General features: G+C 41.9%; 2 long non-coding RNA genes across 3 annotated transcripts in view; both read right to left on the minus strand.

The window, feature by feature from the left end:
- Positions 1-3,411: 3,411 nt before the first annotated feature.
- On the minus strand, positions 3,412-5,560 carry LOC120555853. The gene is made up of 3 exons (XR_005638767.1): positions 5,504-5,560; positions 5,359-5,401; positions 3,412-3,606 (listed from the first exon to the last, which is right to left on the minus strand). It is a non-coding gene; the product is annotated as an uncharacterized LOC120555853 (long non-coding RNA).
- Positions 5,561-6,383: 823 nt separating this feature from the next.
- Positions 6,384-24,137, minus strand: part of LOC120555851 — a 36,842-nt gene continuing 19,088 nt past the window's right edge. The window contains exons 3-14 of one of the 2 annotated variants that reach the window (XR_005638764.1): positions 15,950-16,123; positions 15,622-15,824; positions 14,936-15,019; positions 14,652-14,737; positions 13,618-13,861; positions 13,444-13,526; positions 13,125-13,192; positions 12,353-12,464; positions 11,597-12,047; positions 7,183-7,271; positions 6,992-7,076; positions 6,384-6,418 (exon numbers count right to left, since the gene is read on the minus strand). This is a non-coding gene — a long non-coding RNA (uncharacterized LOC120555851). The remainder of the gene's footprint in view (positions 6,419-6,991; positions 7,077-7,182; positions 7,272-11,596; positions 12,048-12,352; positions 12,465-13,124; positions 13,193-13,443; positions 13,527-13,617; positions 13,862-14,651; positions 14,738-14,935; positions 15,020-15,621; positions 15,825-15,949; positions 16,124-24,137) is intronic. The other variant, XR_005638765.1, reaches the window with a different exon arrangement.

Raw genomic sequence — 24,137 nt, forward strand, 5'->3', positions numbered from 1 at the left:
CATATAAAGTGGTTGATCACCCCCAAGCTGCATCTATGAAGGGAGGGGGATGAATTGTGTATAAAAAGAGAAGCTTTGCAAGTCAAAGTGCCTCTTTTTTTGAGCAGCACCAGACTCCTAGTGCTCTCAGCACAGGGGTTCAGTACCTCCCTGGATGGCCAGGAAAAGGGCTGAGAGGCACCTCCCTGGGGGACCAAGAAAAAAAAGGAGCTCTCGCCCGCGCTCGCTCGATCCCTTGGGTTCGTTTTCTGTTTTTGACCAAGACTCTGTCTTAGAGTAATTTTTGAGTGACTGAACTCTGTTCATTTTTCATTAATTTTGTTTGCTTGTTAACTTTTGCTTTTTTATAAAAAATAATAAAACCACCTGTGTTCGTCTTGAGCAAGGTGACCCAAAAGGCCTTGTGAGTCTTTTTTGCTCTTTTAGAAGACTCTTTCCTTTTTCCCTTTTCTTCCTTTTGCCATTTGCCTGAGTGACCCGGGGACCCCTCCAAAGGAGAAGTGGTGGCCTCCTCTTTAGCCCGTGCGGTTTGCCGCAACCCCGGGGACCGACCTGACAAGCAGACCTTTGATCCTCCAGCCGAGCGGAAACCTCTGTGACCAAGGCAGAAGTGGCTGTTCGAGTGTGAGTAATCAATTGTAATTGTTTGGTTATAAAGATCTTCTGTGTGCTGTGTATTTCACATACGGGGGACATCTAGGTTGTCAATCGAAAGCTTCTTGTCTCGTCATCGGGTTTCCACTGTAGCGAGATCCCGCCAGTGCGGGGGTGTGTGTGTCTCTCTAAAAATAATCTAAAAATCATAGGAAAGTATTTCAACTAATTCTTCTTGAACCTGTTTATAATTTTGAACATAATATTTATAAATACAGGGTGTGTGCGTCTCTTTAGAAATAATCTAAGAACCATAGAGAAGTATTTCCATTAATTCCTTTAAACCTATTAATAGTTATAATACAATATTTATAATATTTGAACTTATAATATTTTAATACCTACAGTATTAAATATAGGGAAGTATCTGAAACAACTCCTCTAATATAGGCTTAACAATCCGCCCCGCTGACAGTATCTGTAACGGCTGTACGGCAGAAGAGGGCTTAGAGGGCGAGGGTTATCGGGGGGGAGAGGGGGGGTTGGCTTTAAAAGAAAAAGCGATACTATGCCTCGATAACTGTCACATCGTTCCACACCACAATACTGTAGCCTATCAGACAAGGTATTCACAGCAAGTAACATCTCAAAACCAATGATGATAATTGGGGGTGTATTTATTAGCCATTTGCGGTTGGTACCAACTTTACAACTAAACACTGTCTGTAGAGACAGGTGTTTAGGCTTTTTGCTGAGTGTGGTAAGCAAAAACTTGTTCCAGGTTGTGATTATCTGACTTGGGCCGTGACAAAAAATTGTGATGAGGTTATTAGCTATTATTGATATAATATATGTTGCTTTGTGTTAAAGAATTAGCATTGAAAAACCTATTTAATATTTTTTCAATGTCATATTACACTTTTGATTCATATTAAGGCTGTGAAATGATGAAAATGACTAGGTCATATCAAAACCACCAGGTCTTTGCCAGTTCTACAATAGTAAATGCAAATATAAAAGACAAGGAAAAACTGCACTCTGATGGAAGACAGACAGATTTTTTGGGTTAAACTTTTGGTTACATTTGGTGAATTATTTAGCTCCCTCCCCGGTTTGTTAGCACGTTTAGAGTGGTACCAATGCATGCCTGATGTTTTCCCGTTTAATTCAATACCATAGTCTTCATCCTAGCAGCAAAAGTGAGCTCACTACAACCCCTAATATACCTCATATAACGAAGTGAAATCGTGGTCAACCCGCAATTTATTTCTAACGCGTTTAATGTTTCAAATTAACCTAACAGAAATAATTAAACACATTAAGTTTGACAGCACTAAATGGCACGATCATTTTCATAATCATGATGCACACCCATGTTGATAGCTGACTATGCAAATCGCCAAGAACTTTTGCAGGCAGGTCTCACGTGATTGGAAAGATAGTCGAATGACACGTAATTCGAGGACGCTTACAGGTAAAATTGGATTGGATCTCGACGGGAAGGATAACTCTGGGAGTTGGAAGGGGTAGGTCGCAATTCTGCCTTCTCACACCGTGACACAGGTTCGTGGACCTGAGTGTCGCAATTTCGGTTTCATAACGCATAATCAGTTGATATTGTATTGGATTAGTTTTTTAATTTGCCAATATAATACATTGAATTTCAAACAACAACAAAACTTCAAATATTTATTTAAAAAAAAATCAATATCCGTAGTATAATTTCAATCCCTCTCACCGCTGCATAGATGTTTGGAGATTTATGCATTTGACTTTGTTTTAAAGATGTGGGGTCAGAAGTGGAAGAAGAGGAGGATGAAGAAGATATTGGTGACAGTTGGAAGGAAATAACAGGATTATTTGGCAGTGAGGAAGAAACAGGCGACAATGCCTTGGTTAAGATCAGTAAGCAAAAAGACATGACAATGTAACAAATGCTCAACAATCTGGCCTTTAGTTTAATAGTCCAGTCATTTTAAGCCAAAATGGGGGTAAAACTAGGACAAATTGCAACAGAAGCAAGCTCAACTGATTTTGTATCCTCAAGAGTAAAAGACTATAGAGGCAAACAAATGTCACCATTCAGCAGAGATTCAGTCATTCATTCAAGGTCCACTCAATTGTCAATCAACTGTCACTAAACTGTCACTCAGGTAAGAAATATTTCCTTTTGTTTCTCCTACATGGATTATTCAACCTACATTAATAAAACATAACCTGTTGATCAACTACAATTTATTGGGAACATTTGGATGTGTGTTGAGCTGCGGTACGATTGGTGAGCTGCACAAACTCAATGCAGATGGCCTGTGACGAGAATGAAAATGAGATTCTGGGTAGATGGGTAGCCTAAATGGGTTCCATTCAGACCTGAATATTAAGTCTTTTACTGTTATATGTCAACAAGATTCAACAAGTCATTTTCACCTGGCTATACACAATGCTTAGATCTGTTGTGGTATTTATGCAAATTCGCACATACGAAATTAGATTATGCACCGTTTGCCCATGTTAACAAACAATTTAAAAAATAATTGTTTTGTTTGTCTTAATGTAAGTAATCAACTCAGTAATTTTCATGGTGATATCTAAAGGTTAACATTTTTACCCTATTCACGTGCGAAAACGAAGGAATAGGCGTATGAATAGGCTATATTTGGGTCTTTTTCGAAACTTTCCCCTAATGGGATTCTTGGGGGCTTTTTTTCCTTAATGAGGATACAAAATCTGTTGGGTTTGCTTCTGTTGCAATTTGTTCTAGGTTGACCCCTATTTTGGATTAAAATGACTGGACTACAATCCATCAGAGGTGACTTCAGGTTTATTGACATGCTTTATTGACACGCTAGACACTTTTACTCCTGAAAGCAGTGGAGGTTCTCTGCTTCGGCCAGGCACGCATCAATTAGAGCAAAAGGACCCTTCAACATTTCTGGCCCAATGCCATGCGTAGTGATGTTGTAATTGGACCAGTTGGCCTCCATCGCAGTCTTGATCTTTGTTAGTGTCTGCCTGCAAAAGTGTTGAAAACAAATGTTATTGACATATACACAAACAGCGGTAGGGGTATTGCTGTACATTGATTTACATGTGAAAATGCCTTGATAATGCCATTTGATGAGCCCGCCTAGTTGATAAGATCTATGAAAATTTCATAATTACAGCCTAATGTTACTTGGGGAAGAGAAAAGTCCTGTTGATTCAAGACCTCTCAGTAAGACAAAGGCAAGGCGGATTCTCCCTGAATCTTCCTCTTCATTCAAGTGGGCTAATATCTTACAGAGACATGACACGATGAGATAGCTTCTATAAACAAATATGTTTACCCAACCTCCTATCTCACTGTTTTCTGCAACCAAAAATATGTATATCAGGGTCAATAATCTATGTGCCTCCCTGTTGGTGGCAAATTCTCAGTGAATAGGTCAATGATGCAATAATCACTTATAAAATAAAATAAAACCTGTAAAACACTATTTTTTGAAAAATATGTTTTACAGGTATGTTTCACATTTTTCACAATTAAACACGTGTGCACATTGTACTTTGACCACTCAAGTCTACATTGTGTCACGTGATAAAAACAAAAATTTAATAGACAAACATGAACAGCAAACATAAGTAAAAAAAAAATCCTCTCATAGGCATTTCATATAATCATTCCAAAATGTATATATCAAATGACTGCTTTATCAATTAAATTTAAGGTAGTCTCATTGTATTACAGTTTTAGCTCACATTACGAGGTTTACATTAGTCAGCATTCAACCCTCCTCTTCATTCGTTAGCTCCATACCTTTCACGAGCAAATTAAATGCTCCCCAAATCCTCAAGTTATTCAGGCGCGACCTTGTCTCCATGTCGACAAATTCATCCTCCAGAGCTTTGTTTCTCTTCTGCAGTGCTTTAACCGTCTCTTGTAGCTCAGTGTGTTCATCCTTCACGGTTGATATATGCACCTCTGCTTGTGTAACTCTTTCTGTGCAGTCAGTCAGTCAACTCTTTTTGTTTCTTTAACGACAGTCAGAATCCCATCGAGTCTGGTTGAAAACTCTGATTTCAGGCTGTTTATTGCCGCCAGTATCTCTTCTTTAGCTCCAGTGAGCACGCTACTGCCCTGCTCGGGGGTCTCTGTGCTAGCGTTAGCCTCTTTGCTAGCTTTATGCTCCATGTTGTGCGCCCCAAAGCCAATGTTTTCCCTCTATCTCTGCTCGATTTTCCCAGATTTGGCATCGCCGCTTGAAGACCAAAGGTTGCCTACACTTTTCAGGGGCAGTTCTGTACTTTATATCAGGATTTATCCAAAATTATAGAGGAGCAGGGTTAGGCGTGACCTACTAGCTCGTGGTCATACCGGAAGTGAGCCTACAACTTGTTTTTGCTATTTGTCTTATTCATTCTTATGATTGGACATCACAGTGAGGTTGCAGTTCCAGCCCTATTGCATGCCATACTGCTGTAAAGTGTAAGATGGTGGAACTGGAAAAGCCTAATATTTTATGAAGTGGTACTCAAGGTACAAAATTGAAAAATCACTGCCCAATGTCATGCACAATAGTTATTTCTGGGAATGTATTTGTATTGTGCGTAACCAGAACCAATTTCAATGCCTTCACATCCTGCCGAAATAGTGCAAAATTTGACTCAGACCCAACAGGACAATGTGTAGACCTGTGCACAGTTATTGTTTGGAACTATTAATTCCTTAGGAATAATTATGTAATGTATGTATGAAATATTGATGGTAATGACATACAAAGTTACCTTTTGGCCTTGTCCCCGTCAGGTAATCGGAGAATACTCTCCACTTCGAATAATAATGTAGAAGTAAAGAAATATTGTTTTTATTTTAATGTGACCTCATTTCATGCCCAAAACTATAATGACTATAAATACAGTATCTTCCTACCTTGTTCACCCTCTGCAGACTCTACAGATTCCTGTCCAAGGCCACCATCTACTGTATTTAAGACAAATCAGAGAACAGCATTCAGGGAACAAACAGTTTCAAAAGAAAGATCTCTGTACTTTCCTACACAGTGTTTCCCACAGATTAGAAAGCAATTTGTGGCGCGGGGGGGTCGCCCCGTGTCAGACCGGGGGTGTTTTATATAGCGTTAAAAAGTGCAGTGTTTCCCACACATAGACTAATTTGTGGCGATGCGCCACACAATCAACACCGGCCGCCACATATTGCGTTTCGTTATTAATAAAGAAAAATATAAATGCTATTTAAAACACACAGCATATTCGTTCAGCTGCATTTCCTTTCCCTGCTCTCCTCCGTCTCTCTGTCACTCACGCGTGTCTCTCACATAGGCTACACACACACAAACACACACACACACACACACACACACACACACACACACACACACACACACACACACACACACACACAGCCCCTCCCCTCCGTGCACACAGCGTCTGTCTCCATGAAAACGAGAGAAGACGGCTGGTGAAATTCACAAGTTCACGAAAGGTTGGTATCTCGTGAACACCTTTACACAATCACACAAGTGCTATAAAAATATTTTATATTCTGAATACAATGTTGATGTTGGAGACCCGACTCTGAGCGAACAAGCGATTGCACCTGCTTTAGAAAGGTAAAATGCAATTGGGTTGTCGAGGTCAAAACACTATATGCAGCAGCTGTGAATCAAATAAACTTATTATAAATAATGTTATGTCATTTTTTTACTCTTACACTGAATGTTTGCTGCTTCAATCCAGATGATGAAAAGTATTTTCTGCGACTGAAAAAGGCACGTGTTGAGGAGTGAGGACCAGCCTGAACCGGAGTTATCAGTCTGAAACAGAGCTGAACAGTCCGACCAGTGTAATTAGTTATGTTATTAATTTGTTTACAATATTTTCAGGCTTCAACCAGTGCTGCTAAAGCAGAAAGACAGGGTCAGGGAGAGAAAGAGATAGATTTGTTAGGCATTGAAGAAAGAGTAGCAGAGGAGGACGCAAAATTACGAATCCCACTATGGCCACACCAAGACCCGACCTACGAAGCAGCTTGATTGGTTGGGGTTAGGCATTTCACCTTGAGTGGTTAAGGTTAGGGTTAGGGGATTGGTCAGGGGATCGGACCTGTACATGTAAGCATGGACGCCTGGCCAATAGTAGTGTGGGAATGCTATTGAAGGGCGGGTCTTGGCGTGGCCATAGTGGGAAAAACAATATTGCGAGGAGACTATATTACAAGAGAAGATTATGGTGCTCATTTATCTCATGTGCTGAAGGTAGCACTGTGTTCATGTCCAGGATCCATTAATATTTGATCTGCAACTTTCATTCAAAATTGCTCTAGTTAAAGTGAAAACTAAAAATATCTACATGTTCAAAAGAAAACAGAAACATTATGCAGAAAATGACCAAACTGTACCATTATTGAGAACACTCCACATGACACCGAGTCATTTTGTAAGTCATGGTCCCTGTTCATCAACTTCCAGGGCCTTTGGCAGCTTCTGCTAGCAGCAAATAAGATGAAAGATTAGAGAAAATAATTGTGAAGGAGATCTCTGCTGAATTTTCATTATCTCATTTTAAAGAGCAATACAAAAAACCTTGTACCTCCAATTTTGGATGATTTGGAAGCAATGCTGTGGTTGCTCCGGCAAGGAGACAATGTATGTAATAGTTCCCTCTTTGAAGTTGCAATGCTATACAAAAGATGGGAAAACGTATGAGAAAGGTTTGAAGGATAATTTCAACCAATCTTGAAATGACTGAAATAATTTTTTGGTAAGAAACGTCAAAATACACAGTCTAACTTCCAGTGCTCTGTGTCAAGTGCTTGTCTGTGACTTAGTGATGTCACACCAGCCTGAAACCATGGATGTATTAAGATAACTGGATACAGTGTTCTGCGGGAAGCCCCGTACGTTCCAATGAGAGTGCTCAAAAGCGCATTAAGACAACATGGAGCTCGGCTCTTCCGCATTCTTGGCCCATGACGTCACGATGGACACGCGCACTAGCAACAATTTGTTTGTGTTGTCGTAGCAACCGGTAGCAACATGCTTGTTCATGAGCTTATCTCTCGTGGCTCTTACAAGTGGCGAACTCATGAACTCGCCGTTTTCATTGTCTAAAATATTCACGTTAAAAATTGTGTTTTCGTTGTTACCGATTGTTTACATGCTTAGCTAAATAAACGATAGATGTATTTAGCTAGACAACCAAGGAGATTTAATCATTATGTCGTGCTACTAGCTAGCTACTAGCTAGCGCTAGCAGTTAGCCTGCAGTATGGTGAACAGAGCTCATCCATGGCTTCATCTCTCATCCACGTTACAAGCTTTACAGCATACAGCCCTCGGATGTATCATAAGAGAGAACCAAGGCGATGTAATCACTATGTTTGTAGTAACGTTATGTAGGCATGATCTTAATACAGCCATGCTAGCTAACCCTGATGTTAGCAACTAGCTAGCTAGCCGATAGCCCCGCCAGATTGGGAAACGCTAATGACGTTACATCCACGTAACAGGCTTTACAACATACATACATCCCTCGGATGTATCATAACTTCATAAGATAATAGCATGGACGTATTAATAGAACACATGGTGAATTACAACCATTAGCTATATCCATTATTACAGCTAGCTACATGAGCTCGGAGAACAGTCATGTGATGGCGCGGAGTCCCGGTGGGTCCTCCGTTCGCCCGTTTCGTCCATTGTGCGGCGTTCATCATTTCAAATTTAATAATTCTAGATTCGCTTCTAGTGAATGTTAAAAATGTTAAAAACGTAACGTTTTAAACAAGAACCCCTTCAGTGTTCGGGCTGGTAGGTTTATATATCCCGAAACAAATTATCCGCTTAAATATAGACGTTTCTTTCGCCATGCAATGTCTATGTGAAAAGTCTTTCTGGGCCATGGGGTGCAGTACCACCGTTATCTGCTAAGCCCATGTTGGCTTGCCTGAAACGGGCAGCTAGAGTATATGGGCAACAGTTTTAGCCACATGTACTATCAGTGTTGGGAGGATACTTTCAAAACGTATTCAGTTACAGAATACATAATACATGCCCAAAAATGTAATTTGTAACGTATTCCGTTACGTTACTCAATCTGAGTAACATATTCTGAATACTTAGATTACTTCCACATTGAATTGCATTTTATAAGCGTAGGAATGTGGCCTTCACATACAGCTTACTAAACAGGCCTATTCTGGTGTGTTCTTCTGTTCCAGCTGGCTGAATGTGTACCTGAACAAGCAGATAGATTTTAGTATTTGTAGTCCCGAACTACATACTACAAAAATCTAACCGCAGTCTAAGATACCACCAGGGTTGGGTCAGATTACTTTGAAATGTATTCCATTACTGACTACAAATTACATGGCAATTTTTGTAATCAGTAACATAATCAGTTGGATTACCCAAAACATGTAACGTAATCTGATTACTTTAGGTTTACTCTTAGATCACTTCAATAAATATGCACCTTAAGTAAAAGACACGGCCACAGAATTGATCAATGAATTCTCATTTTATTTTTCTCTTTATTATTTTATTACATCTAAGAAATCTTTTTGCTCTCATTAAAGCATTTCTGTGAACTAACATTATTAACTAAAAACGTTATATTTATTACTAAGTACTTTCTTTACTCTGAACATATCTGTTTCTTAGTACATATCCTATCAATCTGTTTAACTCTATCTCACATCATATTGAATGTTTAAAACTAAAAACATTCCCAAAACATTTTTCTATCTTATCTCATATTTCTCTCTCTGAACATTTCTCATAACATATCCACAACATATCTTTCAAAATCTCAAAATAAGTGTAAACATATCTTAGAACAGTCCAAAAAGTGAACATGTTCTTTTTTCAATATATTAGCATTTTTTTTAATAAATTATTTCCTCAACACAATTAATTTTTCAAAGCACATTAATCAAAGGCCACAGAAACAAGTTTTCTGTTGTATTGCAACAGGAGCACTTTTTCAAAATGTTCATCTGTCAAGCGGTTCCTCGGGGGGGTCAAGATGTTGCCGCCATGACTGAAGAGCCGTTCAACAGGTGCACTCGAGGGTTAAGATGGTGTTATATTTAAGAAACAGCCTCCTCCCCTTTGGAAACTCATTAAGGCAGTCAAGGGTCTTGCTTGTCCCTTTGAAGCACACCTTTGATGTGGCGGAAGAAAAAGGTGTACATGTTCATCATCTGTTTCCTCTGAGAGAATGGTGTTAACATCTTCAAAAGTGACTTCATCATCATCATCATCATCATCTTCATTTGCAGAGAATTCTTTGAAGGCTTTTACAAAATTGCTACCATTGTCTGTCACTGTTGCTGTTACTTTATGTTCAATGTTGTATGTGGTGTGCAGCAATGACATCAAATGTGTGTCTGCCTTTAATTCTGACACAGGCAAGAGCTGCCGATTTCCTCTCCAGCTCCACTTCTTCGATCCAGTGGCATGTCATCCAAAAAAAGCTGTCCATATATCAGCAGTTGTGCAGACTGACTGCACTTGTTGTAATTTTGTTTTAAGTTTGTCTTTCATGTTCACTTATTCACTTTGAAGTTTAGCCATCAGTGTCTTTCTGGTCATTACAGTACATAATTCCCACATTACACATCACACATTAGAAAACCTTACATCCACGTGTTCCTTGAATCAAGCTGAATCTGATGATATAGGCCACGGCCATTTCCGCGAAGAAGTTTTTTCGCAATATCGCGCATGTGTAAAACCAACTTTTTCGAGCTCTTCCTAGGCCGTGCGACCGATCTGCACAAAACCTGCTACGTAGCATCTCCAGATAAACCTGACTAAAAGTTATCAAAAGAATTTTTCTACGTTAAACTATGCACAATTTACCACCAAACTAAATTTCGTAGCTAGCTACGAAACACAAACTTTATTATATCTCAGCCAAATTAAATGCTATCAGCAAAAAACTTGAGATTGCTCTGTACCACATTTGGCGAAGATCGGCCATTAGGGGGCGCTATAATCAACGATTATGTGTTTTGGCCAATAACTCAATGCATGCAAATGGGACATTTGTGTTCGCAGTTTCTCTGCCGTAGTAATTACTATCGACACGAAACTTGTGATGCTCATTCGGCATGCCGCTCTGAGGCTCTGTACCAAATGTGGCGAAGATCGGCCATTAGGGGGTGCTATATCAATGTAGACCAGTTTTGGCCCTTTTACTCAATGGGGTATTTGCAACGGCAATGTACCGCAGACCTTGCGGCTCACACTGAAATAGGGTGTCTGTGCTTTGGCGAGTGGGACAAGGTACTGCCATTGATGACCAGGCTCAACGTGTCAGATCAAGATGAGCGTGCCCGCAGTTGTGTCACAGCTACAGATGATTCTGTCCATACATCCATCCTGCAGTCCTCGACTTTTTTTTCGGTGCGATAAAGTCAACTGGGAAAAACGCCAAATGGAGCAAATAAAAACAGCTGTCCACAGAGTAAGTGATTATTGTAAACATGACTCTTGGTTATTTTACAGGATAGATCGATCCATAATAGACCTGTACTCACACATAGTTGCTGTGTGATATCTCTGCGCCAAAGTAGCAGTGCTTCGGCTGTGCTTCCACCAAATATAGTCCCAAATTAATATCTGCCTAGGAAATTGTCTAGTCTTAATCTGCATTACTATTTGTACTCATTGTGAATATGCAGGCCACAAGAAGTAATTAGGTTGTTTTTTGTTGTTGTTGGCTCACTTTTACTCACAACATGCTAACCGGCAACAAAGGATTCCATTCACTACGCTAAGCTAACTGCGGCATTGCCGGACTGAGACAATGCATGCACTGAGACAAAAATGCATTTGCCCACCTATATAAATATAGAGGGTACGGTGAATAACCCTATTTCAACAAATGGTGGCGTATTCCTTTAATAGCAGACAGATCAGATAGTTTTTTTAATTTATTAATAGGAATAACTGATGATAATAACCGATAGGAAGCACTCCTCCCTCATGCCTACCTCCCTGTCTCGCCTCTCCTCTCCTCTCCCTCATCTCATTGTCTCTCCTCTCATCTCCTTAAAATGGCGTTCGTCCCTCTGCACAGCCTTGCGGTGCCGACTCTTCTCTCTCTCATCTCTGGCTTCCTCTCTCTCTCTTGCCTTCGCCTCCATCTTCATAATCTCCTGTTCGTAAAACAGCTCCTTCTCTTGTAACTCTTTCATGGCCTCCGCAACATCCACCCGCCTCCGTTTTGGAGTGGATGCCGCGGAAGCCGTGGCTAGGTCTCTTTCTGGGGTCACCAACGAGGGGGGTTCCACAACCGCCACGTCCTGGCATGATGAGGCAATGAGGACAGGCAGCGTTGCCGACGGCCTGTCACCAATTGCGTCATTCATCAAAGGATACCATTTCCAGGACGCAGTGGTTGCCTCACCCCCCTCTGACCCCAGTTCCGGGTCACTTCAGATCCTACGGAGGAAGGACAGCAGACAACAGAAAACACTCCAATTTAAGATCAATCATCAACTAAAATTAAATGTTCACATCCTTAGGGCTGATTAACTCACAATGATTCTGACAGTTAACCAACCTTGTTTTTTTGCTTTAGATTTTCCCATTTCTTTTTTAAGACAATGGGGGTAACTCTTGCCTGCACCCCTTGACTTTCAACGTACGCCCTAATGAAAATGCAATTTGTATATAGCTAGCAATGTAAAATATAGGTCCACAGTATAATATATAACGATAGCAAGATATGATATACATTAACGTACTCGTACACAATGCAGGGCAGCATTCCGCTTCACGATAAAGCTGCAGGCGTTCAGCATCCACCACTGAATCAGGGACCTCGTGGCCTTGTCTGTCCCTAACGATTATATAAGTCTGATCAGAACAGAAACAGCACCGTTAATATGTAATAACATTACATACATTACCGTACTGTAACATTACTGCTAACGCTCTCAGCTTAATGTATATTTACAAGATCACACATCTAACACTAAAATCTTCTACAGTGAGGATGATAGTTTACAACACATGTAACATTAAAGCCCCAGTGTGTAACGTTTGTAGTTGTTCATTATCAAAATCTGTATTGCCCTTCACAAACTTGTCCTTTTTCATGAATATTGACCACCACCATCAATTTCAAGTATTCCTATTAGCTTGGAACCTTTTCTTTTTCAAGCACTACCTGACCCCATACACCCAGCAAAATGGTAATGTTAAAATAATTTGCATTTTGGTTCCACTTCCCGTCTCGGTCTGCTGGATCAGATGTTATTTTAATCTGTTTATGACTCCTATGTTTGTGTGTGGCTATTTTGTTTTGAATATAAGCACAAAAAAAGTATTTCCTCCTGTTCATCGCGCCCCACCTGTCATGTCTCTATTCCCCAGTAGTGGGGCCCCACCCACCCCACACTTCGAGAACCACTGCCTTACATGGTGTATAGGAGGGCCGATGGCAAGTCACATATCTTTTCTGCATAGTTGGCTCTACTTCAATTTATATTTGTAATGCTGAATTTATAGACTTACACTTAAGAACCACTGCCCCGGTTTCCACACAGGGAAAAGGAGGAGAAATCTTTGGATCCTGCGTCATGCTGTAGGTGATTGAGAAAAGAAGAAAAAGGTCTATACAAGTCTGTATTTTAGCGCATTACTCTCAGCTCGGTGACAATTATTAATATGCCTGAATCAAAAGATGCCTTAGCATTTGTAGAGTTGTGCAAATTCAAAACAAATATAATCCTGTCCTTGTTGGCGACAAAGACTGGTGTGAGTTAAACACAAATTAATTGTATACATACATAGCTATCCAGGGCAGCGCTATACAGGGAAAATGGGCACTTACAGGGAGACTCTGCATCGCGTCTTCCTGAAGAGGGCATGCCAAGTTGACACCACAAAGGCATCCTCGGCATACACGTCCTTTCCCTGGAAAGTTATTGAAACACAATGTATTAACAGAAAACCAAAGGGAAAACATTTCCAACTCAATGTGCAATATCTAAATAGTTTTGCAGACCTTGTCCCTGGCAATTTCTCAAATGAGCTGCAGGCAACAATTGGCAATCTACAAAAACAGATAGAATTAAAGATTAATGTCAACTGAGTTCAGTGTAAAAATCCATTCTGTAAGCAATCCATACTGTGAACTCCAACAGTTCCGGAAATCCGAGAGTCTTGAAATCTCATCTAGTTACGTTGCGTCCCCCCAGAACACCCACCACCTTGTCAGGTGGTTTGGTGCTATCCAGCACACCATCAACCTGCAAGACAAGAGGACATACTATAAAAGTTGTACAGTAGTATACATTAAATTATGTAAAGCAACTTATAGTTCATCCATTGTGGAAGGGTTGACATACATGAGAAGCTAAGTATTGTAGAAATATATTGGGTTTAGAATAAGAATGTCCTGTAGCCTGGGATGGCCTCGCTGTCTCCTCCTGTCTGGCATGTGTAAGATAAGATGTGTTCAAATTTAGTGGAGCAAAAGTGCTCCTGATTTGTTTGATAAACATTTGGAACGGAATGCAACTAATGAAATATCTTAAAGTAACAGACAATCTTTAGGCCACGAGAGAAGAAGGATAGCGCGTAACTTCGCTATCTTCTCGGAGACAGAAAGTCTGAGTAATATCCAACTGATTGGCGGCCCAGACGCAATGGCAAGAGGAGGGACCTGAAGATGAATAAAAGAATAGGGAAAAGGAAGGTCCGGTGTCAGACCCGGAGAGACATTGTTGGTGGCTAGGGTGAGAAAGTCTTGAAGGAGCGGCTGATCCATATGCATATGAAATATCATTTTACTAAAGATTGTTATAGTTTTACTGAAAGAATCCTGAGTATTCATTTCCTGGTCTGCCTTTCAACGAACACAATAATTAAAGGGGAAACTTTGAGAAGTGACCGGTGGAGTCAAAAAGACTCTGGCCTTTTGAGCCAGAGTAGAATCGGTCGCATCTTTTCCTACAGTATCAATACACTGCATATAATTTATTTGGAATTTTTGGGGAACGTTGTAGGTGTCACCCCAGCCCAAGTGTAAACCTCTACCTGTGTGTCTAAGACGCCCGATCTACCACCCATATGTTCCAGATGTGGAACCCCAATACAGTCAAAACTGCACCAAGGATGATCTTCTGAAACACGTGAAAAATGTTGTACAACAAGAAAAATACAACTTTCTATTGGCAACTGAAGGTAACCGAGTATCCATTAAGAATAACAATAATTATAATAATAAAAACATGAAAACCGAAACACATAGGTGTTAACTGTATTTAATAATAATCCAAGCCTACAGTGTCCTGCACTCATAATATTACATGGGGCATCACCTGTTTCTTCAGCTGCAAAATCACCATCACACAAAATATCCCAGGATGCATCTCCTGCAAAATCGTCTTCACATACCAGTTCAGCTGAATGCATCAGTTTGGGATAAAGAAAAGACAATTTGGATTCGTGAATTATAATTTGTGCATTTGTAATCTCTAAAAATAATATGGTGTTCTGCTTATTTGCACCACTTACCACAGATTAATCAAGGACAATTACGGAGTCTATGATTTTTGAGAACAGTTACTAAACAGTTACTAAAAACACAGTTTTTTAAACTGCCGTTTATAAAAGTAGCCTACTGGCTAGGCATTTCCTGTACATAGGGGGACAGTCACAGTTTGTTTTACATGAATAAAAACATTTTTGATGAAATTTGCACGTTGGTGACCTGTTGCTTAAACGCAATGAGTTCAATCTGAATATGCAAAGTACCAACAAAACAGATAAACCTAACCTTGCATAAACATATACAGTATAATCACACCATTTACAAGAAAACTGGAAATGTTGAATTATCAACATTAAAAAGGTTGTGGGTTTGATAACCTTCAAAATAGGAGCCAGGCAGAAAAGGTTTGAGAACTACTGAATCGATGCTGTTGGGCCTGCATTACATACATTCCACAAGTATTTTCTTAAACATGTACTTGTAGCCTAAATAAAAAGAATGCTATTTACTCACTGGTCTGGAATCCAGTACTCGTAATATGGTGTCTTCATCTATGGCAGAGGCAGTCCCTGAAGTTGTTGCTTGGTCCTTTGGAGACAACCCTTTCAGAATCTCAGTCTTTGGGACAAGATCATTAATTCTGACAGCCTCACCAAGCCATGGAGTGAAGGCTGAATATGTGAGGGGATGGGTGTATGGCTTGCCAGACTTAGAACCTGTAGGATGCAAACGTAATTTACTTCAGGGGAAATACTATGAGATTTAAACACGCAGTCTGTGAATAGTAGCAGTCATGTCGATGCTGGATAATTATTAAGTTAAAATCACCAAACTTACTTACTTTAATTATAGACACTGCAATCTTGATTCAAGTCTGTGCTGGATATTGACAAGTGTTTCAGCTCTCGGTGAACGCTGAATGTTTTTGGATATTTGACTTCCAACACGTCGTCCATTCTCATTCTGTCTTTAGGTCTGGCTGCTGTGCTCTAGTGGGGGGTGGAGTGGGGCGTAACTAGGTGGACGAGGGAGAGAATATCATTGAAGTATTGAATAATTGGAGCCCAGACGCAATTTTGTAATTCTCTACATTTCTGATGTAAGAAATAAAAATAATCAGTCAAGCTGGCTATGCTTTATGAGGATACAAATTCTAGTTGAATAGTATTGTGTGTTTAGTGGAAGAGCACTGTGACAGCTTAGTCAGGCAAAATGAGAAAAGGATACTGTTGTATGTGCAGAAAGCAGCACTGTATGACGGTGGTCAGAGAGCAACAAGAGTGCAGCAATGAAGTTAATATCAGTTTGATATCAGTTTGACCATGAAAATAAGTTACTCCTCAACCTGTGACAGGCAACAGCGGCGCATTGTTCTCTCTGACCATCAATCAGCATAGCTAAAGTCTGCCTAACAACTGATGAAGAGGGCATGTGCCAAAAGACTGGGACCAGTCTGTGCACCAACCAGGGGAGGCGAAGTCTAAACCACGGTACTCCTCCAACTTTTAACAAACAAATCAAAATGCTATTGCATTCTTGCTACTGAACACAGCCAGCTACCTCGACCCGCGTTTTCACCGGCTGGTTCATTTGGACCAAGAGTCGCGGCAGGCAGTGAGAGATAAGGTTCAGAGGGAGCTTGCAGAGCTCAGCGAGGAGACAGGCGAAGAGGAAGGCCAAGATAAGAACGCCACGACTATGGAGCTACAGCAGCACAAGGAAAAGAATGCTCTTAGCACGATGGGGGACTTCTTTGGGGATGTGTACTGCCAAAACTTGACAGGAGGTAATAATGATGATATTATCAATAATAAATAATACAAAAACGTTTAAATTATCGAGTGCATTTCATAACAACTCAAACTCGCTATATAGCCCTACACTGGAAATATAAAAAGTGCATTATAAAACTTAGCCTTTCGAGTGCATTCGTTTGTTCTGTATGTTGTATGTTAAAATATAAAAATAATAAAAAATTGATCATAAAAAAAACGTAGCCTAAACAACACATTAACAAAAACAAATTTATTTTAAGTCAGACCGAATGAAGATGTGCTCCAAAGAGAGATGATGGCCTACGACAGTGAGCCCCCACCCGTGTCAACCCGCTGTCCTGGTGGAAGGAGAGAAGCCCCAAGTACCCCCATCTCGCCCAGCTGGCACGCGGCTACCTGGCAATATGCGGGACATCCGTGAGGGCGGAACGAGTGTTTTCCACCGCGGGGAACATAGTCACAAAGCAACGCTCTTCTCTAGAGCCAGAAAATGTGAATCACCTTGTCTTTTTGGCGAACAACCTAAAAAAGTCTGCAGCCAGATAAACTGCAGCCAGCCAGATAGCCCATAATGGCGAGTTCTAATTTAGCCTAGGCTACATGTTTTGATTGTTGGGGATATAGCCCTGCATCTGGAAGTGTTCTAATCTACATGATTGATGGGGATTGGGGAGGGGAATGCATCCAGAGTGTTCGATTTACATCTCAAAGTGCCTTGTTCTTGGTAATTGCTGTCAGATCGCGAAACAATGTGTCAGTAATGGCTGGCTGTTAGAATATGTGAGCGAAACAATCTGTTAATGGGCCATAATGGCTGGTAGGATGTGCTTGTTTTGAATAGGTCTACCAAATAAGGCCTACTTAGCCTGACGGTCTTATTTTTATTTATTTTTGATAACAGTGGATAAAACCTGTCGAAAGCATACTGTTTGTGTTTAAACCACGGTCTGACTTATAATAAAAAAAAATTGTGTGTGGTGTGTTTTTCTTCTGAAAACATAATTGCCTGCCCATTGACATACATACACTGCCCTCTGGTGGACAGAACATATACAACGTAAGTTTGATACCAATATAGGTCTTACTGAAGGCATTTAATGGTAAAAATATTTTTTATAAATATTCAAATATATTCGAATATTAATATTAATAAACAAACGAACTTCGAATATGATTTTTGGGCAAAAGTCAAAGCCCTAATATTCACCCCTAAAAGAGCCACTCGTTGAATGCACCGTCAATGGAAGGAAACACTTAATGTTGACTGACTCTGGGGCTACATATTCCTGTATCACAACTCAGCTTCCCTTATCATATGACAGCACTGTGGTGGTTGGAGTCTCGGGAACGCCACAGAAACAATTCTATACCACGCCTGTCCCTGTCACTTGGAGAACTAATTGCACCACTCATCAGTTCTTGTATGCACCAGAATGTCCAGTCAATTTACTGGGAAGAGATCTCCTCTGCAAGCTTGGCATCACCATCTACTGCAATGAAGAGGGTGTGCATGTCGCCTCCACACCTCCCCCTCTCACTCCAGCCTGCAGAATTCTCCATATGGCCCCAGCCCCATTGCCACCGGAGGAACCTATCACCACAGTCTATTGGCTCAGACTAGATGGCACTCTCCCACAAACACCTGCTATACAGTACCAGTTTATGCAATGGAGAAAATGGATCTCCACACTACATCCATACAAAGGACCATTGGATGACCTCCATTGCACTCACAACTACACAATCAATCCAGATGATTGCTACGATGACGATTGGGAGGCAAACATGGCACTCCTCACTCCCACCATCTCCACCACTTCCATGTTCATTGGCAAAGAAGGAGTTGCAGCTGCAGTTGACCTTACTGAACACATCCAACCGTGGTATCAACTAGGTACTGACTCGGCTCCACATATCACCCTAGCCATAGGATACGCCTATGAAGCCAGATCATTGGGACCAATGGTCAAAAGAACCCTGACATTAACGTGGGAGGAAACCTCGTTGCCACGGATATGGAAGGCTAAAGAAGAAGATATGTTGTGTATTTCCACCCCTACCACAGAAACAACTCATCCTGAAAGGAAAGAACTAGCAAGACACCATGGCCGGGAGATGACAGATCATCCTGACACAGACAGACTACTGGCCACTGTTCCTGTTGCCCTATGGACAACTGGTCCGCATGATGTGGGGCTGGTAGATACCTCGTCCATTCCTATCACATTGAAAGAACCCAGTGAGGTCATCTGGAAACCACAATACAGACTCTCCCAAGACCAAACTGAGGGCATCTCTCCTTCTATCACTGGGCTCTTGGACTCTGGAGTTCTAGTCCCCACCTGGAGTGACTGGAACACACCTCTGTTTCCTGTGACAAAAGGACCTGGAAAAGGATGGAGAATGGTGCAGGACATCAGACCCATCAACCAAGCCACGGTGCCAGATGTTCGGCCTGTTCCAGACCCATACTTGGCTCTACAGAACATACATCATTCGCACAGTTTTTTCACTGTCATTGACCTGGCCAATGCCTTCTTCTGCATCCCACTCCACCATGACTCTCAACACATATTTTCTTTGACCTTCTGTGGCACCCAATACACCTACACCAGAATGCCCCAAGGCTACAGAGACTCTCCTGGCATATTCAATGACGTGCTCAGAGAGCACCTAACCCAACTCTCTCTGTCAGAAGACGTCATCCTGCTCCAATATGTGGATGACATTCTCCTTGGTGCACCCTCCGCTGAGCTCTGCCTGCAAGCTACAGGAACCATCCTGTCATTTCTTGCATCCAAAGGTTATAAGGTCAAGAAGGAAAAAGTCCAGTGTTGCAGAAGGAAGGTTGCCTTCCTGGGAAGAGAAGTCTCTGCCACAGGTCAAACCCTATCCAGCCAACATCGAGAATCCATTCTCCAGCATCCTCGTCCAGAAACAGTGCAGGACATGTGGTCTTTCCTTGGTTTGACGGGATACAGCAGAAACTATATCCCTGATTACACCCTCATCATCCAACCACTCAGAGACCTAGTGGCTGAAGCTGGAAACAGAAACCTAAATGCTCTCCTCCAATGGTCTCCTGAAGCTGAAACTGCCTTCTCCCTCACTAAGGAAGCACTCTCCCAGGCCACCATATTGGCTGCACCTGACTACACCATTCCATTTCATCTTGATGTTTCTGTCAAGAATGGACATGTTCATGCCGCTCTTTTCCAGAAAAAAGCGGGAGACAGGTTAGTGCTAACCTACCACAGCTCAAAATTGGACACTATTGAACAAGGACAAACATCCTGTGCTCAACATCTGGCGGCACTATCGAAAGCTGTCCAAAAAACTACCCACCTGGTCATGCATCACCCATTGCAGATCCACACGGACCACGGAGTGACCGCATTCCTGCAGAGCAATGCATTCACGTTCAGTACTGAACAAAAACTGAAAATACAGAAGGAGCTGAGCCAACCCCACATCACTTTTGTAACCTCAGCCATCAATTTGGCAGACAAAATGGGACACGGAAAACCCCACAGCTGTGAAGAAGTGGCAGCACAAGAACTGAAACTCAGGCCAGACCTGAAAAATGAACCTCTGCCAGATGCACAACATTGGCTGTACACAGATGGATGCTGCTACAAAGGAGAAAATGGAAATGTGGCTGCTTATGCGGTGATGGAACAACACGCAGACGGTACACACACCGAAGTGGACTCAGGAATAATACCACAACCTGCATCAGCACAAATGGCTGAAATATTGGCACTCACAAAATCACTGCAGTGGTCAAAAGGGAAAAGGGTCAATATCTACACAGACTCAGCATACGCACATGGAGCGGTGCATATAGATGGACCACAATGGCAGAAGAGGAATTTCCTGACCACCAGCAAGACTCCTGTCAAGCACAAGGATCAACTGGTAACCCTACTGGAAGCAGTAAAAGCGCCAGCAGCAGTGGCAATAATTAAGTGCAAAGGACATGACAAAGCAGACACAAGAGTGGCAAAAGGAAATGAAGCAGCAGACCAAAGAGCCAAAGAAGTTGGAGGGTACACTCCCAGACAAATGACACTGCAACCAGAGGGAGGACCAACAGAACTAACCAAAGAAAACATAAAAGACATCCAAGAAGAGGCTGGACCATATGAACATTCAGAATGGCAGAGAAAAGGAGCATGCAAGGATAAAGACGGCATTTGGAGGTCACACACTGGACACATAGTGGCTCCGGCAAAGCTATGTCGACTATTGTTCCCAACCATGCACGGCCCCACCCATGAGGGAACCAGAAGAACCCTGACAAACATGAAAGAACTATGGTGGCACCCATGGATGTCAGACATCATCACCAACTGTGTGGAAGAATGTGACACATGCAACAAACACAGTAACAAGAAACCATTCAAGGCACCAGCAGGAAAATTCCCTGTGCCTACAGCCCCCTTTCAAGACATCACCATAGATTTCACAGATATGGGGCCAGAGAACAGAGTAGGGGGAAAAAGGTATCTCCTTGTAATGGTAGACAGATTCCCAAAATGGGTTGAAGCGATACCAAGTAAAGATGAAACAGCACAGACAGTTGTAAAATGGCTGAAAAATTAACTAGTACCCAGATATGGCGTACTACGCACAATCAGATCAGACAATGGATCTCATTTTGCTAAAAAACATCTACAGAAAGTAGAAGAGGCATTAGGGATCAGACACAGATATGGGTCAGTTTATCATCCACAATCACAGGGATTAGTGGAGAGGGCCAACCAGACACTGAAAAGAAAAATCGCTAAAGTGTGTGAAGGTACAAAACTAACATGGGTAGAAGCACTGCCGTTAGCTCTTATGTCTATGCGCAGTTCCCCAGGATCCGACACACACTTATCTCCTCATGAGTTACTGACTGGAAGAAAAATGCCAGGCCCACCCAGGGATGGAGGTCATATGCCATCCCTGGATGTGTGTAAACAAGAATATGATGACTACATGAAGGCATTGACCAGTCTTTCTTCAGTTTTATCTGAACAGGTCGCCAGAGCACAGACCCCGGGAGAAGAGGAGCCCCGGAGCAGTGTCAAGGTAGGTGACTGGGTGCGAGTGAAAGTCCACAAAAGAAAGTGGACCGACCCCAGGTGGCTTGGACCGTACGAAGTGAGGGAGGTTACCTCACACTCTGTCCAAGTAAAAGGCAAGGCAGGAGCTGCTTGGCACCACCTGACACATTGTGCCCCAGCACCTACACCTTCCCGTGATTTGAGGGAAGTTAGAACTGATTTGATCAACAATGCCACTCCCGTTCAAACTTAGGCAATCAGGCCAAGGGAGTGAACCTAGACCAAAATACTACTATGGATGCACATGGAAGGTCTGGATAGGTATGCTAATATCTACAGCCATACTCGTTATGTTGTTATTTTGATTCATAGATACCAAATATGACAGAGGAAGAAGGGAGGTTCAGGTGACTAGAACAAAGGGACAGATCACATTGTCATTTATTAGGGGAAACATAGGCACAGCCCTATTGTCGCCCTATGCGACATAGTGGCATGCACCACCAAAGACAGGAGAGAGGAAGTCATATACATATGCGTCACGACCAACTCAGACAAGTGGTGTGGCAGTTGGAAGTGTGCCATAGCTAACACAGTCTCAGATTGGGGAAATGTGGGATGTGAACCATGTGATACAATGCACCTTACGATAACACGTAGGGACCTGAAATGTGTCGGTAGAAAGCAGGAAGGACGATGCCAGGAACGGAAATGTAATACTATATATGTGACGTTGAAGGATCCAAAACCAGAGGATACAGGGACTTATGTTATGGGATTGTATGCTGAAGGGAAAGATCCATTAGGACAGTTCATCATTCAAGTCACAGACCCATGGAGTAATAGTACACTGTCCACATCCATTACTGTCCAGGTTGACGCAATGAACACAGGTATGGGTGTCCTGAAAGACTCTAAAGGGCCATTAGTAAAATATTTGAACCTAGAGGACTTTACGATTGAGGAAAGGTTGGAGATGGAAACTGGAAACACCATAAAATGTCTGACTGTGTTATCTGTGCTAAAGCAAGACCTAATTTGGGGACAGTACCATTCCCACTCTCACCGGTGGACGACCCTATTGGTTATAATTGTATGTTAAGTCTTTACAGTGATGTGACCATGGAAAGTGATGTCTGCAGGACACTGTCTCTCCTGTATCCCAGAGTGCGTGCCATACAACCGCCTCCAGGAGTGGTCGCCTACCCTGGTAACTATACTTGCATCACACAATCCAACAGCTCTACCATGAATGTGGGACACCTACCTAAGAAGTTTTGTATGTACACCTACAACACATCTTTGTTCGCTCCCAATGTCACACAGCCGAGGTTTAACCGTATGGCACTAGACATGTTGTTGGCAGAAAAAGGGGGTGTGTGCCACATGTTTGGAGATGCTTGTTGTACATTTATTCCCAATAATACTGCCCCAGATGGTAGCATCACTAGAGCCTTGGAGGGGTTGACCTCTCTAGCCAATGAACTAGCAGAGAACTCGGGTGTGGCTGAAAACCCCATCACCAGTTGGCTGGAGGACGTTTTTGGCAAATACAAAGCAATGTGCTCTCCATGCTTATGTCCGTGGCAGTGTTTCTGGGCATATTGGTGTGTTGTGGATGCTGTTGCATCCCTTGTTGTCGCACTCTGGTGAACAGATGGATTGATGTGGCTCTGACCAAAAAAGATCCACAAAAAGATGCTCCTCCAGCGTACTCCATGCCCCTGTTGGGGATGGAGGATGGTGATGAGACTGATTCAGACAATGAAGGAAGTGAATCACCAATGTAATGCTATGCTATATTAACCTTGCTTCTTCTTCCCCTAGTGCGGCCAATTGTTTACCAGTTTAAGGGCCATATAATCCTAAACTTAGTAGTATTCACACCTGAGGTGTGAAAAGGGGGATCTGTAAGAAATAAAAATAATCAGTCAAGCTGGCTGTGCTGTATGAGGATACAAATTATAGTTGAATAGTATTGTGTGTTTAGTGTGTTTAGTGGAAGAGCACTGTGACAGCTTAGTCATGCAAAATGAGAAAAGGATACTGTTGTACGTGCAGAAAGCAGCATTGTATGACGGTGGTCAGAAAGCATCAAGAGTGCAGCAACGAAGTTAATACCAGTTTGACCATGAAAGTAAGTTACTTCTCAATCTGTGACGGACAACAGTGGCGCATTGTTCTTTCTGACCATCAGCATAGC

The sequence above is a fragment of the Perca fluviatilis genome, chromosome 3 (genome assembly GCF_010015445.1).
Source record: "Perca fluviatilis chromosome 3, GENO_Pfluv_1.0, whole genome shotgun sequence".
In the NCBI taxonomy this organism is placed as follows: domain Eukaryota; kingdom Metazoa; phylum Chordata; class Actinopteri; order Perciformes; family Percidae; genus Perca; species Perca fluviatilis.